This window comes from Astyanax mexicanus, chromosome 1 (genome assembly GCF_023375975.1).
Source record: "Astyanax mexicanus isolate ESR-SI-001 chromosome 1, AstMex3_surface, whole genome shotgun sequence".
In the NCBI taxonomy this organism is placed as follows: Eukaryota; Metazoa; Chordata; class Actinopteri; order Characiformes; family Acestrorhamphidae; genus Astyanax; species Astyanax mexicanus.
Window position 1 is genome coordinate 117,238,674 of NC_064408.1, and position 18,712 is coordinate 117,257,385.

Here is an 18,712-nt window from a genome sequence, read left to right on the forward strand (position 1 = left end):
TGTAACAAGCTGATGAGTCCAACCTGAAAGAGTGACCTGTCATCTCAGCTCTATTCCAGATCATGTCACCCGAGTTCAACACAGGAAAAAGTAATATTGCAGAAGGTAGAGGTCCGCTGGTCCGGAGGTTATACGGATGATTTCGGCTTATCCGCAAATTGGATGATGGCCATCCAGCAACGGAAGAGCATCTACGCATTTGTGGTACTTTACGTAAGATAGATATGCAGTAGAAATGACACAGTTTCATCATTTTCTACCTAAGAATTCTCTTAAATGTGTTCCAAAAGAAAAAAAAAAACAATCCTGCTTCACATTAATGGTTTTAAAGTTCCAAAATAAGGAAAAACTGGTGAATATTAAGGAAAAAACGTGTGAAATCTTTAGCTCTGTCAATAGGAGAACATAGAGTACATACAGTACCAATCAGAATCAGAATTTGGACACACCTCTTCTCATTCAATGTGTTTTCTCTCTTTTCATGATTTTTTTTTTTTTTTTGCAATAAAAATATTTAACATAAATGTGAGTCACATAAAAAAGATTGAAAAACCAAGCATGAAAAAGTGATATTTTGCCATCTATAGTCTAAACTCTTAGTAATAGGAGCTGGTTTCTGATGGAAATGGGAATGCAGCACTAGGAATACCAATAGGGATTAATGGGAACTTCACCATGACTCATTCCAATGAATATAATCAGAATCTCAGACCATTGGTTTATTCGTCTGAAGCCTAATATTCATCTAAAGTTTAAAGGCAGCTGGTGCTTAAAAAAAGAAAGGAAAAACTGAAGTGATGAGGTTCTGATAAAAAAAAGAGAATAATTAAAATAATTCAAAGTCAAACGTCAAACATCTGAGCCCTTCTACCAAACTACTGAAGGACTAACCAATGGGAGAACTTGCTTGACACTAGAGTAAAACTCTACAGTCTGTAGAGTTTTCTGTAGTGTTTAACAATTCATTTTAAGAATTATTCAATAATTATATACAAGTATGATGTACATGTAGCAGAAAAGTATTTGTCAGGATTGAGCCTGAAAAGTAGTATTTTGCCACCTGTAATCTGAATTTCAATCCAGTTTGAGATTACTCTGAGTAATAGGAGCTGGTTTCTGATGGAAATGGGAATGGAGCACTAGGAATACCAATAGGCATTAATGGGAACATCACCACGACTCATTCCAATGAATATAATCAGAATCTCAGACCACTGGTCCATTCGTCTAAAGTCTAATATTTGTCTAAAGTCTAAAAGGCAGCTGGCTCTTTCCAAAGAACATTAATAAATGAAAAACTGAAGTGATGAGGTTCTTATAAAAAGAAAATAATTAAAATAATTAAAATTCAAGGGCCAGAAAGCAAAGTATTTTGATAACAACCCATTCCACAATTCAAACGTCCAAGCCATTTTACCCATCTCCTGAATGCCTAACCAAAAGGAGAACTTGCTTGACTCTACCTGTAGAGTTTCCTGTCATATTTAACCTTCTTAACAATATATTTTGAAAATGATTCAATACTTACATACAAGTATGATGAAAATGTAGCAGAAAAGTATTTGTTTTATCAGGATTTTATCAGGAAAAAGTGGGACTTTGCCAACTCTAATCTGAATTTCAATCCAGTTTGAGATTACTCTGAGTAATGGGAGCTGGTTACTGATGGAAATGGGAATGGAGCACTAGGAATACCAATAGGGATTAATGGGAACATCACCATGAATCAGAATCTTAGACCATTGGTCCATTCGTCTAAAGTCTAATATTCGTCTAAAGTCTAAAAGGCAGCTGGCTCTTTCCAAAGAACATTAATAAATGAAAAACTGAAGTGATGAGGTTGTGATAAAAGGGGCATCATTGAATTGATCAAGGTGACGTCAATCCATCTATAAGTAATTTAGTAATACAAAAAAAAACGGCTCCTCATTAAAGAAAAAATCTGTCACCGGCTTTAGCGGCGGCTCGTTTCATCTAATGAAACCCGAGCGCTGATGAAAACGCTCAAACGACTTCACAGATGTCTCTCTCTGGCCTCCGAAGCCACAGCTGAAAGATGTCTGACAGGTGGTGTCAAAACTTCCAGACTCGGAGTGATGTGACACGGATTGACCCTCCATCCCGATTTGTCTAACCACCTCACATCTAGACAAATACTTCAAACTCAATTCTGTATATAGGCTATTTTGTTCTTGGGAGAACAAAGCGGCAAACAGAACACTCGAAACATTCCCTTACAGAAAAAATAAAATAAAAATCAAAAACACAGAAAAAAGACTTATATAAGCGATAGGTGGGAATGGAGGTGAAGCCGATGCTGAACCCTCTAAAGCACTCCGCCGGGGAGAGAGATGATAACGTTATTATTCCTCACATTCTCACTTTCTCTTTGTCTGGATTCTTTCAGCTGTCCAGACTCACACAAGTCTGCAGAGACTGACACTATATAGAGCATATACACAAAAGTATTGGGACCACTAGGACAACTAGTCATTCTTTATGATTGGTCTCTACCATAGACTGTATATAGCTGGACAGAGCATCGTCTCTTAAAAGTGAAGCCACCACAGGTCGGGCGCCCCCTGCTGTTCGGCTGCAGAAAGCTGTGTAACTCCACCCATCCCCATAGGTTTCAATGGCAAAACAGAAACCTTTCAATCACGTTTTTTTCTAATATACTGTAATTCTACCTCCATTATTTAAATGCAGCAGCTAGTGTAACCTCTGCTTATATTGTCAAATTTTTATATCCCCACAGAATTCTGTTTTTAAAACGTTATTCAGCTCTATTCAAAAAAGGTGTGGTTATTGTAAAAGGGCTGGTTATGGGCGGGACCAATAACAGACCGTCAGCTCCGCTCCGCCCCGCTCTGCAGTCTGTGACCGCGAGGCAACCCTCGGGGGCGGGGTTATTTAAATGAGTAGGCTGCTCTCCACATTCTTTCTCCCTCCTCTGGTCTCTACTGCGCAGAATCAAGTGGCAGGATCGCCAACATGGCGGAAGATTTTGGCTTCATTTTCATTGAATGAATGGGAACGGAGACACGGCGTCCATCTTTTTTACAGTCTCTGGTCTCTACTGACCAATAAAAAAAAAGACTTTCTACTCGATTTTGGAGCATCGCTGTGAGGATTTAAGGGCATTCATTGTGACTATAAGACTATTATAAAGGTCTGGATGTTAGATGATGATTTCATTTAAACACCATCTCCGTCTTCAGTTGGATCTCAGTAACTGTCTCTACTGTCCAATAAAAAGGCGTTCTACTAAATTGTGGAGCATCGTAGTGAGGATTTGATTTCATTCATTTTTTTGGATGATCAAAACACCTAAAAAAAAGATACCAAATGATTTGGAACACCTGCTTATATATTGTTTAGATTTTTAGATCCTGCTTTTGTTGGAGTAACTGTCTCTACTGTCCAAATGTTGGATGTTGGAAGATCCCAAACTGTACTGGATGTAGTAGCCTGAATTTAGTACAATACATTTTGTTGGTTGTGTTTTGCATGGGTGGGTTGCATATTTTTTTTTAACAACAGTAAATGTAAAGTGGAGTAACATGTTTAGGTTGTAAAATGACCTTTGCTTGGATGAAACTAATAATAAACAGAAATACAGAAAAAAATGGTTTATTTGTGATTAAAAGTAATTTCACAAATGTTGTTATAAGACACTATAAGGTGGGCTTTGATTTAGATTAGCAAATGTGTCCCCCCTAATATCAAACCCGCTCCTACGCCCTTGTATAGATCTATACGATTTATCATTTATAATTACATTTTGTTTGTATTCACATTTACATTTTTGTAATTGGAGTTGTATAGTAAACCTGTTACAATATATTACATTTTTAACTCTGATTACTGATTACACCATATTAATCTATCAGAATTGTTATAAAACCCTGTGGGATCACTGCAGCACAGTTGAATCCGGAAAGCGAGGATTCCGTGTTTGCAGGGATTTGGAAAGCTCTGAAGCTTTCGACTTGCTTACACACTCAGAGTTACACGCTAAAGTTTCTCCACACACCCACAGAGTGAAGAATATTCTGCTGACAAACTACATCCTTCCACAGCACACACACACACACTGTAGCGCGCCAAACTTTACAAACCTCTGAATAGCTACTCGAGTAAAAGATGACCTGATTTCCGAAAACTCATACAGTCAGAAACTCCTTCTGTAATATCTCAAGCAAAACATTTTCACTTTATTTCCATCTTTTACAGTTTCAAAATACAAGAATAAAAATGTTGGGCACCCTGCGTGATCGGTTCTTACATTTTCAGGGAGCTGAAGATGTAGCAGTTAAAAGTCTTTTAGTTTTGTTTTTGGTGGGTAGTTTCATCATTACTCTTGCAGATAGCTTCTAGTTTTGTGTTTTGTGAAATTCCTGGTAAAACTTGTGTTCTAATGACTCTTTTCTGAAGGTTAGCTGACTTTTTTAGGGGCGGGGACACAGTGGCATTGGCCCCAGCTGAAATCTTATTGGCCCCTACCTAAAAAAACATAAAAATCCACAAAAAATCAAAGAAAATCCATAAAAGTAACTGTCCATAAAATTACAGAAAATCCATAAAAGTACAGAAATGAAAGCAACGATTGGCAAAATCCAATAATGGCAAAGGTAATAAAGCAACCAAGTATATTTAAAATATATATACCATATTTTAGCACTATAAGGTGCACTTAAAATGCTTTCATTTTCCAAAAAATCGTCAGTGCACCTTGAATACAATCTGGTGCACCTTATATATAAATTGTCCAGTCAGATTGGAAGGAGCAGTAAAGCCACTCCGCCACCCCGCGGAAGTACAGTGTTATATGGGTGAGTTTTTAGTGAAGTTTCTCCAGCACTAAGGCTGTAGCAGTACTAGCATTAGCCGCTAACCACAGCACTAGCTCTTAAGCCATTCAGAGAGTGTTTACCATGGTAAAACAAGCTACGTGGAATGAACCGCTAACTGCTGCTAACCGCGCTAAAATTTTGGAAATCTGAGCTTACTGTAAATAAACGGAAGTTCTTTACTCACCTAAATAAACGGTTTTTATGACAGAAATCTGTGTAAATTAACATCCAGCTCTCGTTTGACTTTGAAAGATTTTTTATTTTTTTAATAATTTTCCTTTTATCCACCTAGATACGGAGCATAGAGTTCACTGTTATGAGTAGTCTGATGATTTTGTCAAACTTCAGTGCTTATTCAGGCCTGAAAAAAGGATTACTGTTTCAGGACACATACTCATACGTCAAAAAATCCTTGGCATCTTCCCCAAGAAGGCATCAATCAACAGGACTGTCATGGATTGACATCACAAATCCAGAAGGTCTGGTGTCATTAAGGTGGGTTGCAATTTTGTACAAAGTCAGATCAACTTTAGTCTCCATTACAGACACTTGGAAAGACCAATGTTACGTTAATAAAGTCCTGCAACCAGTGGCCATACCTTTCCTAAGTGCTCACTCCAGTGTGCTATTCAGGACAATGCAACAGGACAATGTTCGCCCACATACCGCTGTCATCTCAAGAGCTTGCCTTGTTGTGGTTGGTGTGGTTCAGTGGACAACACCACCGCTTGTCATTGAGCTACAATGTGAGAGGCTATGGTTCAAATCCTGGCCTGGGTGACAATGCTGTGACACACCAATAAGAGTCCTTGGGCAAGACTCCTAACACTACATTGGCCCACCTCTGAAATCGGAATAACCTTGTAAGTTGCTTTGGATAAGAGCATCAGCTAAATGCAGTAAATGTAAATGATACTATGGGCCCTAACCTACACCTTGCACAAGGGGCGTCACAATGCTCATTGCTATCTTAGCTATCTCCGACCTGCATCATTTAAATAGCAAATACTGTATATCTACACTGATGGGTGTGGTGGAAATGAGGTATGTTCAGGAATAAAATTATTCTGGTGTATTGCTTTTTTGGCAATGGAAAACACAGGTGCACCACTGACTGAATACAACCTAAACAGACATCAACAGTCAGACGTTCATTGCTATCTTGGCAACAAAGGTGCATCTTGTGTTACACACACATGGACATGCAGCAGTGCACAAACACAGCTTTTACATGAACAATACAATACAGAATACAAATTAAATTAACAACGGCACGTTTGATTGGTCCGCTGAGCCGCCCACACATTCCCGCCTAAGTTGATGCAAGAACGGATGAGTATAAATAAGGTATAAGTTGGCTTTTAAGCTTTTTTTTGGGGGATGGATTTTTTTTGGTATTATTATAAGTGTACAATGTCACTTTCTACTATGTATAAGTGTGTACATATTGTAAAATAAACTACTTATTAACAGTTCTATGGTTATATAACGACAATTTGACTGACTGGCAAAGATATTGGGGGTTAATCTACACCTTCAAGACTCGATAGCCTGTGGTTTTGGGCTATTCCTCAGATAGCCTGCTCATTCTGGACTGAATCCTACACTACCGCCTGCTGGGTAAAGCACTGTCCGACCTGATTTTGTGGGTTTTCCTCAGGCTTTGGTTCTGATAGATGTCTTGTAAGGGTGAGCATTTGCTTCTTATGATGAATTCTGCTGATTCCACCACTTTCTGAAGGACCCTACAGTCACAGCTGTCATACCAGACACTGACGTGGCCTGTGAGGATGCTCAGGATGGCGTGTCTGTGGAACTTGGGAAAGAATGATTGGAGAGAGTCCAAACTTTTCAGTCTAACTCTTCAGTAAGGGACAAGTCCCTCACGTTGTTCCAAGTTTGTCTCTTATGGGTTTGTTTGAGGACACTCGCATTGTGGACACTCACATGTGGATGTGGAATTTCATAACCAGTAAGCATGCTGGCTAATCTAGAAGGCTTAATTTACAGTTATCTTACATTTACATCATATTGCAAGGGGTCAGCCTGCACAGACACTGTTTCCCCACAGGGACTCCAAATCCCAGAGTTCCCAGAGGTAATTAGTGTCAACCAGCTACACCTGCTGGTGCCTGTATTTAAAGTTGCAGTTTGTCTGTCACGCCTTTGTAGAGGTAAGATATGGTCAAGCCGAGTTGAGCCAAAATGAACCAAACCAAGGGGGTTAGTGCACTATAGAACTCTGTGGTTCGGCCTAAGCTTTTGTTCTTAACGGCTTTATTTTTTCACCCTTACATTACTTTTACTTTTATACTTTAAATAGTTTTGAAACCAGTACTTTTTTAAACACTGCATTTGGTGATTGTCTTCTTGGGAGCAGTTCCATTGAGCTGGATTAAATAACCAAGAGGTGTCAAAAGTATTCCCATTCATTAGGTACTCTTTTGGTAGAAGTATAGATAGTAGGGTTTAAAATACTTCTGTAAAAGTTAAAGAACTAACTCAAGCTTTTTACTCTTTACATAAAGCTCTGGAAAAAAATAAGAGACCACCTAAAATTATGAGTTTCTTTGATTTTACCAAATTGAAAACCTCTGGAATATAATCAAGAGGAAGATGGATGATCATTACATTACATTACATTACATTTCATTTCATTTGGCAGATGCTTTTGTCCAAAGCGACTTACAATAATGAAGTACAAAAGTAATAGGAATTTAGATAACCCATTTTTAGATAGGGCTTAAAGGAGGTCGAAGGGAAATAAAGGGATAGAGAAGTGAAGGAGGGGAAGAAGGAAATGGGGTTAGAAGTAGTTAGTGCATTAGAGGTGTTAGGAGAGTAAGTGCTCTTTGAAGAGCTCTGTCTTCAGGAGTCTCTTAAAGATAGCGAGAGATTCTCCTGATCTGGTAGTGGAAGGTAGTTTGTTCCACCATTGGGGAACTCTGTATGAGAACAGTCTGGATTGCTTTGTGTGAGTGTTTGGCAAAGCGAGGCGACGTTCATTGGAGTAGCGCAGCGGCCGGGAGGTAGCGTAAGCCTTCAGGAGTGAGTGCAGGTAGGAAGGAGCCTGTTCTGTCATCACCTTGTAGGCGATTGTAAGAGTTTTGAATTTGATGCGAGCAGCAACTGGTAGCCAGTGGAGCTCAATGAGCAGCGGGGTGACATGTGCCCGTTTTGGTTGGTTGAAGACCAGACGTGCTGCTGCGTTCTGGATCATCTGGAGTGGTTTTACTACGCAGGCCGGGAGGCCAGTTAGCAGGGCATTGCAGTAGTCGAGGCGTGAGATGACGACTGCTTGTACCAGGAGTTGGGTGGCCTGTTGCGTCAGAAACTGTCTAATTTTCCTGATGTTATAAAGCGCGAAGCGGCAGGATCGAGCAACCGAGGCCACATGGTGCGTGAAGGAGAGCTGGTCATCAACCATAACACCCAGGTTCCTAGCAACCTTTGTCGGTGAGAGAGAGAGAGAGTCGATGCTTATAGAGAGGTTGTGTTGAAAAGATGGTTTTGCTGGTATGACCAGAAGTTCAGTCTTTGAGAGATTTAATTGAAGGTGATGCTCCTTCATCCAAGAGGATATGTCAGAGAGACACGAAGATATCCGTGCAGAGATTGAGTGATCTTCAGGTGAGAATGACAGGTATAGCTGGGTGTCATCAGCAAAGCAATGGTAGGAAAAGCCATGTGAGTGGATAACCTGACCAAGAGAGGCAGTGTATATTGAGAAGAGAAGGGGACCCAGTACCGAACCCTGGGGAACCCCAGTGGATAGGGAGTGGGCTGAGGACAGCTGTCCTTGCCACGACACCTTGAACGAGCGCCCAGTGAGGTATGATCTAAACCATGACAGCACATTGTCTGAGATCCCCATGTTTGAAAGTATAGTTAGGAGGAAGTCATGGTTGACTGTGTCGAAGGCGGCCGAGAGGTCCAGCAGAATGAGCACTGAGGACTGGCCTGCAGCTCTAGCAGTTTTCAACGCTTCAGTCACAGACAACAGAGCCGTCTCGGTAGAGTGTCCTTTTTTGAATCCAGATTGGTTCTGGTCCAGGAGGTCATTCTGGGAGAGGAAGCCAGAGACCTGATTTAAAACTGCTGAGTGTTTTAGAGAGAAAGGGTAGTAGTGAGACCGGTCTGTAGTTATCAACCTGGGCAGGGTTGAGAGAAGGCTTTTTAAGCAGTGGTGTCACATGTGCTTGTTTGAAAGCAGTTGGGAAAACACCAGAAGTTAAAGAGGCATTGATCGTGTGAGTAATAGCCGGAATGATTGCAGGTGCGATGGTTTGTAGTAAGTTTGAGGGAATTGGGTCAAGCGGACACGTAGTAGGACGGCTACGTGTTAGGAGAGCCAGTGTCTCGTTCTCAGTGAGAGAAGTGAACGAGGAGAAAGCGACGCCTTCGGTAGAGGGACACCGGGCTGCAGAGCATGTAGTAGGACTGCTGCATGTTACATCAGTAAACTGGTTGCTGATAGCTGCCACTTTTCCAGTAAAGAATGATGCCAGTGTTTCAGCAGTAAGGCATGTAGCCGGAGGAGGAGGGTTCAGTAGTGATTTAAAAGTAGCAAATAGTTTCCGGGAGTCTGTGAGGGAGCTGAATTTATTGTGATAAAATTCAGCTTTAGCAGTCGTGATGCTGGCTGAGAAGGAAGCCAGGAGCAGTTGGTAGTTTTTTAGGTCTGCTTGTTTTTGGTTTTTATGCCATTTTCTTTTGGCAGCTCGGAGTTTGGAATGTAGTTCCCTCAGAGTTATTTTTTAGCCATGGCTGCGATTTGCTAGAGCTAATGGCTCGAGATGTAAGAGGACAGAGGTTGTCCAAACAGGAGCTTAGTGTGGAGCAGAGTGTATCGGTGGCATCATTTACATTGAGTGATGAAAATGAGCCTGGTGGGGGCATGTTGTCAGTCACCAGCGAGGAGAACTGGTCTGCTGAGATATCTCGTAAGTTTCGGCGGAACGAGACCATCGTAGGAGTAGCCGTGGGTTTGTTTGAAATATGAATATTGAGTTTCATGAAGTAGTGATCCGAGAGGTGCAAAGGAGTGACAGTTAAAGAGTCGGTGTCACAGTTACGAGTGAAAATCAGGTCTAGATGTTTGCCAGCTTTATGTGTTGGAGGGCTGGGGACCTGCTCCAGTTCGAAAGACTGCATGAGGGATGAGAAGTCTGTAAAGTTGGTACTGTCGTTGTGGATGTTCATATCCCCTAGAATGAGCATGGGGCAATCTTGCTCGGGGATAGAAGACAGTAGCATGTCAAGTTCGTGTGTGAACTCGCCCATTTGTCCAGGAGGACGGTAGATAACAATAATGGCAAGTTTTGCTGGAGTATTAACCAGTGTGGCATGATACTCAAATGAACAGTATGAGTTTGCAGGTAGCAGTGGAGTATGTTTTAAGCCATTAGTGATTAATAGGCCAGTTCCACCTCCTCGTCCTGAGGGACGAGAAGTGTGGGAGAAGGAGTAATTATTGGAAAGAGCCGCCGGAGTAACAGTGTTTTCAGGTTTGATCCAAGTTTCAGTCAGGGCCAGCAGTTGTAAGGCCAGATGATTTGCATAAGATGCGATAAAGTCTGCTTTGTTAACAGCCGACTGGCAGTTCCATAGCCCAACAGAGAATGAGGTAGTAGTGGGCGTGGTTTGTTTTAGTGGCCGCAGGTTAGTATGGTCCTGGCGCCTGTGTGTGTTTTTTCGCCTTCTGTGAGTACCGGAGATAACAGGAATGTGATGGGAGCACATTTTAGGAAGCACTGGGACGGGCTGCCTTGTTAGTGCCCTTGCTCGGTGGACTCGCGCAGGTAGACTCGCAGGTCTTTACCCGCGTTGGTCTTCACACGAGAGGGTCTTCACACAACAGCTGACGCCTTCGGCTGACGCCTCGAGATTGCGCACAGCTGCGGGCGATATAGGAAATCAGCGCCACCAGACTGTCTTTTAAAGCCGTGAGTAACGCCCCCGAGGTCCGCAGACAGAGAAAGTGTGAATGAGGGGGTTTGCCATGCCCCGCTCTAACGCAACTCGCCCAACCTTGTCCGAAAAGCGCGCTAAAAAGCGCGTTTGCTGTTGCTGCTACAGCGTAGCTGAAGTGAAAGTAAAGTAAAAGAGCAGTCTGGTGTAGCTTGAAGTTCCTGTTAGCCCAGCTAGTGTGCCCTTGTCTTTCACAAGCCATCAAACCACCAAGCTAAACTGCTTGAATTTTTGCACCAGGAGTAAAGGCATAAAGATATCCAAAAGCAGTGTGTAAGACTGGTGGAGGAGAACATGATGCCAAGATGCATGAAAACTGTGATTAAAAAACAGGATTATTCCACCAAATATTGATTTATGAACTCTTAAAACTTTATGAATATGAACTTGTTTTCTTTGCATTATTTGATGTCTGAAAGCTCTGCATCTTTTTTGTTATTTCAGCCATTTCTCATTTTCTGCAAATAAATGCTCTAAATGACAATGTTTTTATTTGGAATTTGGGAGACATGTTGTCTGTAGTTTATAGAATAAAACAACAATGTTTATTTTACTCAAACAAAAACCTATAAATTCGCAAAATCAGAAAAACTGATTCAGAAACTGAAGTGATCTCTAATTTTTTTTGGAGACCTCAGACCCCATGTCTACGATTGGTTGAAAAATTTGTTCAACCAATTGGCTCAAAATGTCATTTCACCACATAATAATTCATAAAGCTCTGAAAATCTGAACTCAATTTCTCAACTTGGACTTTGCTTGCTGTTTGTCACCAAATCATGGTTACTAATTATAAACTCTCATAGAAAACGACTGGTTTCTTGTCGATCTGACTGCTGGTAATGTGAACACAGGGTTACAAGGAAGAATCGGTGAGGTAGATGCTGCTGTTGTTCTGGAGGAACCATGTGATCATCAGGTCATTAGTGAGATCTAAACTGAAGATCGTAACACTACGGATTCTCTTCACTTTAGTTCTATTGATGAATAAGGGTAACCCACCCCTCTGCAGCTTCCTGTTCTGTATTTGCTGATGCTGACACATTGCAGTCATTGCACCACTCTGACCAATCGCTGACCTCGTCTCCGTAGACTCTATTGTCTCCATCTGTGACAAGATCTGGTATGGTCATTTCATCAGCAGACTTTAGAGATGATGCTGGATGTGTGCTTGGCACTCCTGTGTAAACAGGTAGTATGAGAGGGGGCAAAGAACACGAGTGCTGACTGTGGAGAACATGTGGAAGAAAAGAGTTGTGTCCCAGTTTTACGTGTACGGGGTCTGCTCGTCAAGTTGCAGAGACAGGGGTTTAGACCACAGTCTCTGAGCTTTAGAGTGAGTTTGGCTGAAACACCTGGTTTTAAACCACAATAATTTATTGAGGTGACGGACAGTTCTGGTGGAAACAGGAGAGTTGAGGTGCACATTGAATTCTGCCGTGATTTGATCAGCCGTGTTTTTATCTTTTTTGGCTACAATCCGGGTTAGCACCCGAACATCCCTTTCAGACAGCTTCCTCTTACAGCGTCCACAGTTAATCCTGTTGGATGTGGTCGGTCCTTCTTGGTGGTATGCTGACATTACCCTGGATACCGTGGCACAAAGACTTGCTGTCTTGGTCACAGATGCGCCAGCAAGACGTGCACCAACAATTTGTCCTCTTTTGAACTCTGGTATGTCACCCATAATGCTGTGTGCATTGCAATATTTTGAGCAGAACTGTGCTCTTACCCTGATAATTGAACCTTCACACTCTGATCTTACTGGTGCAATAATGTGCAATTAATGAAGATTGATCACCAGGCTGCTCCAATTTAGCCATGAAACCTAAAACCCACACTAAAATGACAGGTGTTTCAGTTTCATTGTCCAACCCCTGTATGTGCACTGTAAAGTTTTTCCCCGTACAGATTTCTTTTGTTTTTGCTTTTTTTGTCATAATGATATTTTTTGGATTTTTCTGATAATTTCGGTCGGCCGGTCACTCCTGGGAAGGTTCACCAGTGTTCCATGTTTTTTCTCCATTAGTGAATAATAATAGCTCTCACTGTGGCTCTCTGGAGTCCCAAAGCTTTAGAAATTTATAGACTTTATAACCTTTTCCACACTGATAGATGATCAATAACTTTGTTTTCTCATATGTTTTTTTTTTTTTATTTCTTCAGATCGGGTCATAATGTGCTGCTTTTTGAGATCTTTTAGCTGCTTCATGTTGTCAGACAGGGTCTATTTAAGTGATTTCTTGATGCTCTTCTATACTCTCGTCTCTGGAGTCTTTCTGGTAAGACTTGGGTATTCCAATATCATATATAGAGTTCAAATGGAACACAGTAGGAGCCTCCACTATGTCCTTATAGTGTCTTTTGACTTTTGATGCCATGTCATTTTGGTCATCCCGTGTAGGCTATAAGGTTTCTAGTGTTGTAGGCATATCTTAGTTTGACTTGGACATCAGTCTTAACCCAAGGTGTTAGATAGAGATCTGAGATGATCTGAGGGTTGCTGAGATTTGATCTTGGGGCTGGAAGGTCACTAATAGATAAATAAAAAAGAAACAGTGGGTTTTTCTACCTGAACATTCATGGCTATCCCCTAATTCCAGGTGCTGAGTGTGAGAAACTGATCTGAGGGTAATTTTTTCTTGTCTCTTGTCTCTTTTTCTGTATGCAGGCAGGAGAAGAATGGAGGCGTGACCAGCTTTGCCGAAGGCGGGGCAGAGAAGCTGTTTGTAACTGTCCTTGAGAGCAGTGTAGCAGCCTGTTCTCCTCAGGGTGGGAATCGAATGTGCTGATAATATCTGGACAGAACCAGAGTTTTCTTCTTCTCTTTTTTTTAAGTTCAGATCTGTTCTCTTAAAACCACCAACCACAGTAAAATTAGCCTTTGGGTGAATGTTCTCTTGACGGTTGATAGTTTGGTACATACCGTCTAATGGACATGGCTTGAGGTGGAAAATAATCTGAACTGAACTTTCAAAGTAGGGAGAAAAATGGTTGAACTGGCAAAAAAAAAAAGAAAAACTGTCAGATCCATGCCAATAAAAATGTCACCATAAAGCACATCTCAGTGCCTCTAAACATCTGTGCAATGTTGTGTCTTGATTATAGATGGAGAAGCCAGATGGAGCAGGGCATTTGTTTGGTATCACCATGTACAGCCAAGCACCAGTGAGCACTAGAAACCAGCAGCTCCTGATGTTCCACTGAAACTTTGGAAAGTTGGGACTTTTTTTAATCTTCCATGAAAGCTAAAGAACATAAAGTTCCACTTTTGTTTCATCAGTCCAAATAAAATTTACCCAAAGTTCTGGGGATCATCAAGATGTTTGTTGGAATTCTCCCATGGAGAGCATTTTCACCCAGTCTCTTTCTTATTATTGAATCATTAACACTCATTAACCTAAACTGAGGCTTTAAGTGAGACATGCAGTTTTTGGGACCTCCTGGATGAGTTGTTCATGCCCTTTTGGAGTAATTTTGGTGGGTTGGCCGGTCACTCCTGGGAAGGTTCACCAGTGTTCCAGGTTTTCTCCATTAGTGAATAATAATGAATCACTGTGGTTCTCGGGAGTCCCAAAGCTTAAAAAAAATACTCTGTAAGCTTTTCCAGACTGATAGATGATGAGTGACTTTGGTTTTCTCATCTGTTTTTGAATTTCTTCAGATCAGGGTATAATAATGTGCTGCTTTTTGAGATCTTTTATCTGCTTCATGATGTCAGATAGGTTATATTTAAGTGATTTATTGATCAGGTCTGGCTGTGGTAAGTAGTGAAATTGAACTCAGCTTTCCAATATATGTCTGATAATAAAGTTTGTTTGATGATCTGAAAAATGTAAGTATGTAAGGGGGGGATATATATATATTTTTATAAATAAAACCTTTTACAAGTGGTTGGTGTGGTGCAGTAGATAACACCACCACCTGCCAGTGAGCTATAATGTTGGAAGCTGGGGTTCAATTCCAGTTCTGGGTGACTGTGACAAATGAATCTACCCAATGAGATGTGTCTATCCAATCAGAGAGCAGGTGTTTCCCTGATACGTGTTCTTGTATCGCAGTGAATGAAAATATTTCATTTCATTTTTTCGTGAATATATTTCATTTTTTCGTGAATATATTTCATTTTTCGTGAAAATATTTCATTTTTTGTGAAAATATTTTATTTTTTGTGAAAATATTTCATTTTTTCATGAAAACATTTAATTTTTTCCTAAAAAAAATATCCATATATAGTTTAATTGGAAACGTTTGCTTTTGTTAGACTATATTCTGCTTACTAGACAATGTTATGAATTTAACATTTATTTTTATTAATGCATATAAATGTATATTTATTTTTATTAATATACATTTATATGCATTAGTTAATGGGAAATAAAGCTTGTATAAAACCATTTACTATTTATAAAAACAATTAAATTGGATGATTCAGGGAATGCATTTGTAAAGCCCACATGCAACCATTTGGAAAGGGGCAGTGCGTTGATGTGTGTTGACGCGACAGAGCAGTGTAAATGCAGTGTTAGCTTGTCCAGAAATGCATGTGTACAGCTGCTGTCCATGAGTGTGATTTGCATGTACTGCAGTGGAGTAAAAGTGAATTACACTTTGCAACTGTACAGAGAGCAAATGAACAAAAATACCCATTCTTAAAAAACGCTGCTTTACGCCACCACATTTCTCCAGACACAAGGCAGGACTGTAGCGTCCCGCTGAGAGTCCGTCCGTCTCTCTCTCGCGCTTCCTTCTGCTCTGCTGGTGTGTTAGTAATCAAATCAGCGGATAAGCCGCGAAGGACCAGCTCCTCACGTCCATCTCCATCTCTCGGATATCCGGGAGAGCTTGACAGTCATATTAACCGATGCCTAATGCCTAAGAATTTCATTAACGGATTATGCGAAATGTCATTAAGCAATACACCTGCATTCCTGTGCTGAATATGTATCAGAAAATACATAACACTCCTCCTGCTGATATTTACGCTGCTTGTTTTTACGTGTCTTACTATTGATTTATGAACCATTAGCATTCATGAGAATATGCTAATTCGTCCTCACCTGGTTTACCATATAAATTGCTGCCTGTAGGTTCCTGTCTACCTGTAGGTCCGCCCCCCTCCATACGCTGGACCAAATCTACCCCTCTGGTTTGCATGGTAACTTAGACAGTGCTTAAATAAAATGAATGAAAAAATCCTGGAAAACTGAAAGAAAAAATGGATTATAGTTGAATGTTTAGCTTGATATGTTTGATATAATATTGATTTTGAGCCAAACTTTCAATAAGATATAACCAGTCACAGTTCTGTGTGCTGTAAACATTCTGACTATAGGCAATGGCAGGTGTACTGTTGGTTAACCCATCAATCATCAGCACAACTTTGAAAATTGTGATGTATGGGTTTAGGGGCGGGGCAGAAGGGAGAGCTAATTGAGCTGAGCAGTGTGCCTCTGATTGTGGTGAGTCGCAGATGGCTGGACGTCAGCGGGAGGGTTAGAAATGACCAGAATAAAAGCATTTTTAAAGATTAGGAAAGATAAATAAAAAAAAATACATTCAAACAGGACCAAAAAACAGAGGTACGATATAAGTACTTTTTTTACTCAAAGGTACACTCTTCATAATTGTACCCTCAAAAGTACAGTACAATTCTGTACAATAAGTACAGATTTGTACAATTTAACCAACCAAAGGGTACATTCAGTATTCTGTATCACTGCACTGATAAACAATATATATTTTAATTGCACTTTTTTTTCTTAAAGCCACAAAACTTTGGATCATCAAGTTCTTGACACGTATTCAGTTGATGATACTGCTTATAACCTTTATAATCTTTACTGGCACAAAAAACATGGGTACAAAAAAGACTTTCACTGAAAGATACTTTTTTGTACTTTAATATAAAGTAAAGCCCCAGTGACAAGCTTTTTACTCTTTTAAGTACAAATCTGTATTTACTTTTCTTAGTGCCTCTTTAAAACTGATCAATTGAACTCCTGGTCATTTGCCTACTATGCAAATAAATAGACTCCAATAGCAAAAAAAAAAGAAAAGACTCCAACTCCCAGCATGCATCTGGTAATCATATGACAACAAATTATACTGTGCAACTTTTGTTAACTAACTGTTACTCAATACTCTATTTCTATAGTCAGCACATCCTATGATAATAAAATAAGAAATGATAATGGTTTAAACAGTATTTGGCTAATCTAACTTTTTTTTTAACATCAGAATTACCAAAAAAAAAAAAAAAACTGCAAAGATCTTTATACAGTTATTGTTATTTTAACCAAAACACAACATCACATGATCAATATTAATGTGATAAAATAGCTAGTTGTCTGACAGCTTGATTACAACTCACCTACTCTATGTGTGTTTTAGCTAAGGCTCTCAATCACTTAATTCCTAAATGTAGCCCCGCCTTCTTATGATACAGCAGAATACAGTTCTAAAAACAGATTTTTTGGGCGGGGTAAAAAAAATGTGGTAATATTAGCGCATGGAAAACTAACTGTTGGAATTGTCTAAACACTGGAGATGGAAAGACAGTTAAGAGGAGAAAAAAATTGATTAAAAATGGTAATTAAAACATATCGTCACTGTCCTATGAAAAACACTTATCTCCATTTTTGCCGATGTTTAGTTTACTACATAATTTCAAAAGACAAACTGTCCCTTACACTGTGCCAAAATTTATTGATGAATCAACCAATAGAAACTCTTCAAAATGACCTGAAATAAACCCTTTTTACATTAACTTCCATTGAAAGTTTACAAGGTTTTTTTTCTCTCTCCTGTAAAGCTGCTGTTTTGGAAATAAGTGTTTTTCATTGGACAGCGACGATATGAAGATGGGTGCAGATACAAGTCATATTGCAAACAGCCAGCAGAGGCGCTAGACCTGTGGTTTCTTGGCATTTGGGCATCATTATTCTGTCATTTAACCACTGGTGTCTGACTAATCGGTAAATATACAAAAGTCTTTTACAGAATTTTTCATTTTTCCACCTAATCTGACCCAGTTATAACCAGCTGTATCATGGATTTGCTCCTACATCTATGTTCAAACCATGATCATTATAATCTCCCTCTCTTTCTGTATTCAAATCTAATCTTAAGACTCCCTTTTTTCTATTTTCTACATTTTCTGTATGTTTCTGTATCTTATATGTACTATATATGACTGTATGGGTCTTTGGGTTTAAGAAAAGTTCTATACAAAAATAAAGTATTAATAGTAGTAGTAGTAGTAGTATGTAGGCAAAATAAGTAAAAAAAAAAACTAGGCTAGAATTGGCACAGATTTTTTTTTTTTTTACATTCTTGAAAGGCAATTAGCTATTCTGCAAAAAAAAAAAAGCGAACTATGTTGCAGGCCAGTTTAAAAAAAAATATTTCTGCTTCAGCATTATCCTTCTCCTTTTTTTTTAGGACATTGCAACATAAATCAGATTCACAACATGCAGCAATATAACCGCAATCCTGCTATTTTCAGCTCTCACACACACACACACACACACACACACACACACACACACTCGCGTCATCAGGCTCTGCTGCTCGTATTTGATCTGTTTCAGGAATATCCCGAACTACAGCGCAGTCGCTTCAACATCAGTCCCAGTTAAACAGGCCTGCAGACGCAGGGAGGAGGAAGAAAGAGAGGGAGGAGGAAAACACTGCTGGAGTCGCTGCTGGAGTCTGTGTGCTTTACCCTGTTATGCAACGGGTCTCTTCAGCAGAGCTCGTTTGCTGCAGTAAGCAGATTTCTCCTCAGTATCTCTCTCTCTCTCTCTCTCTCTCTCTTTATCTCTCTCTCTCTCTCTTTCTTTTTCTGTGTCCCTGAGCCTCCCTGTCTGTGTGTATAAATTTGT

The 18,712-nt window shown here is 40.0% G+C and overlaps 1 protein-coding gene across 2 annotated transcripts in view; it reads right to left on the minus strand.

The window, feature by feature from the left end:
* Positions 1-18,712, minus strand: part of csmd3a (CUB and Sushi multiple domains 3a) — a 777,572-nt gene that overhangs the window by 487,280 nt on the left and 271,580 nt on the right. The gene's annotated exons all lie outside the window — the stretch shown is intronic.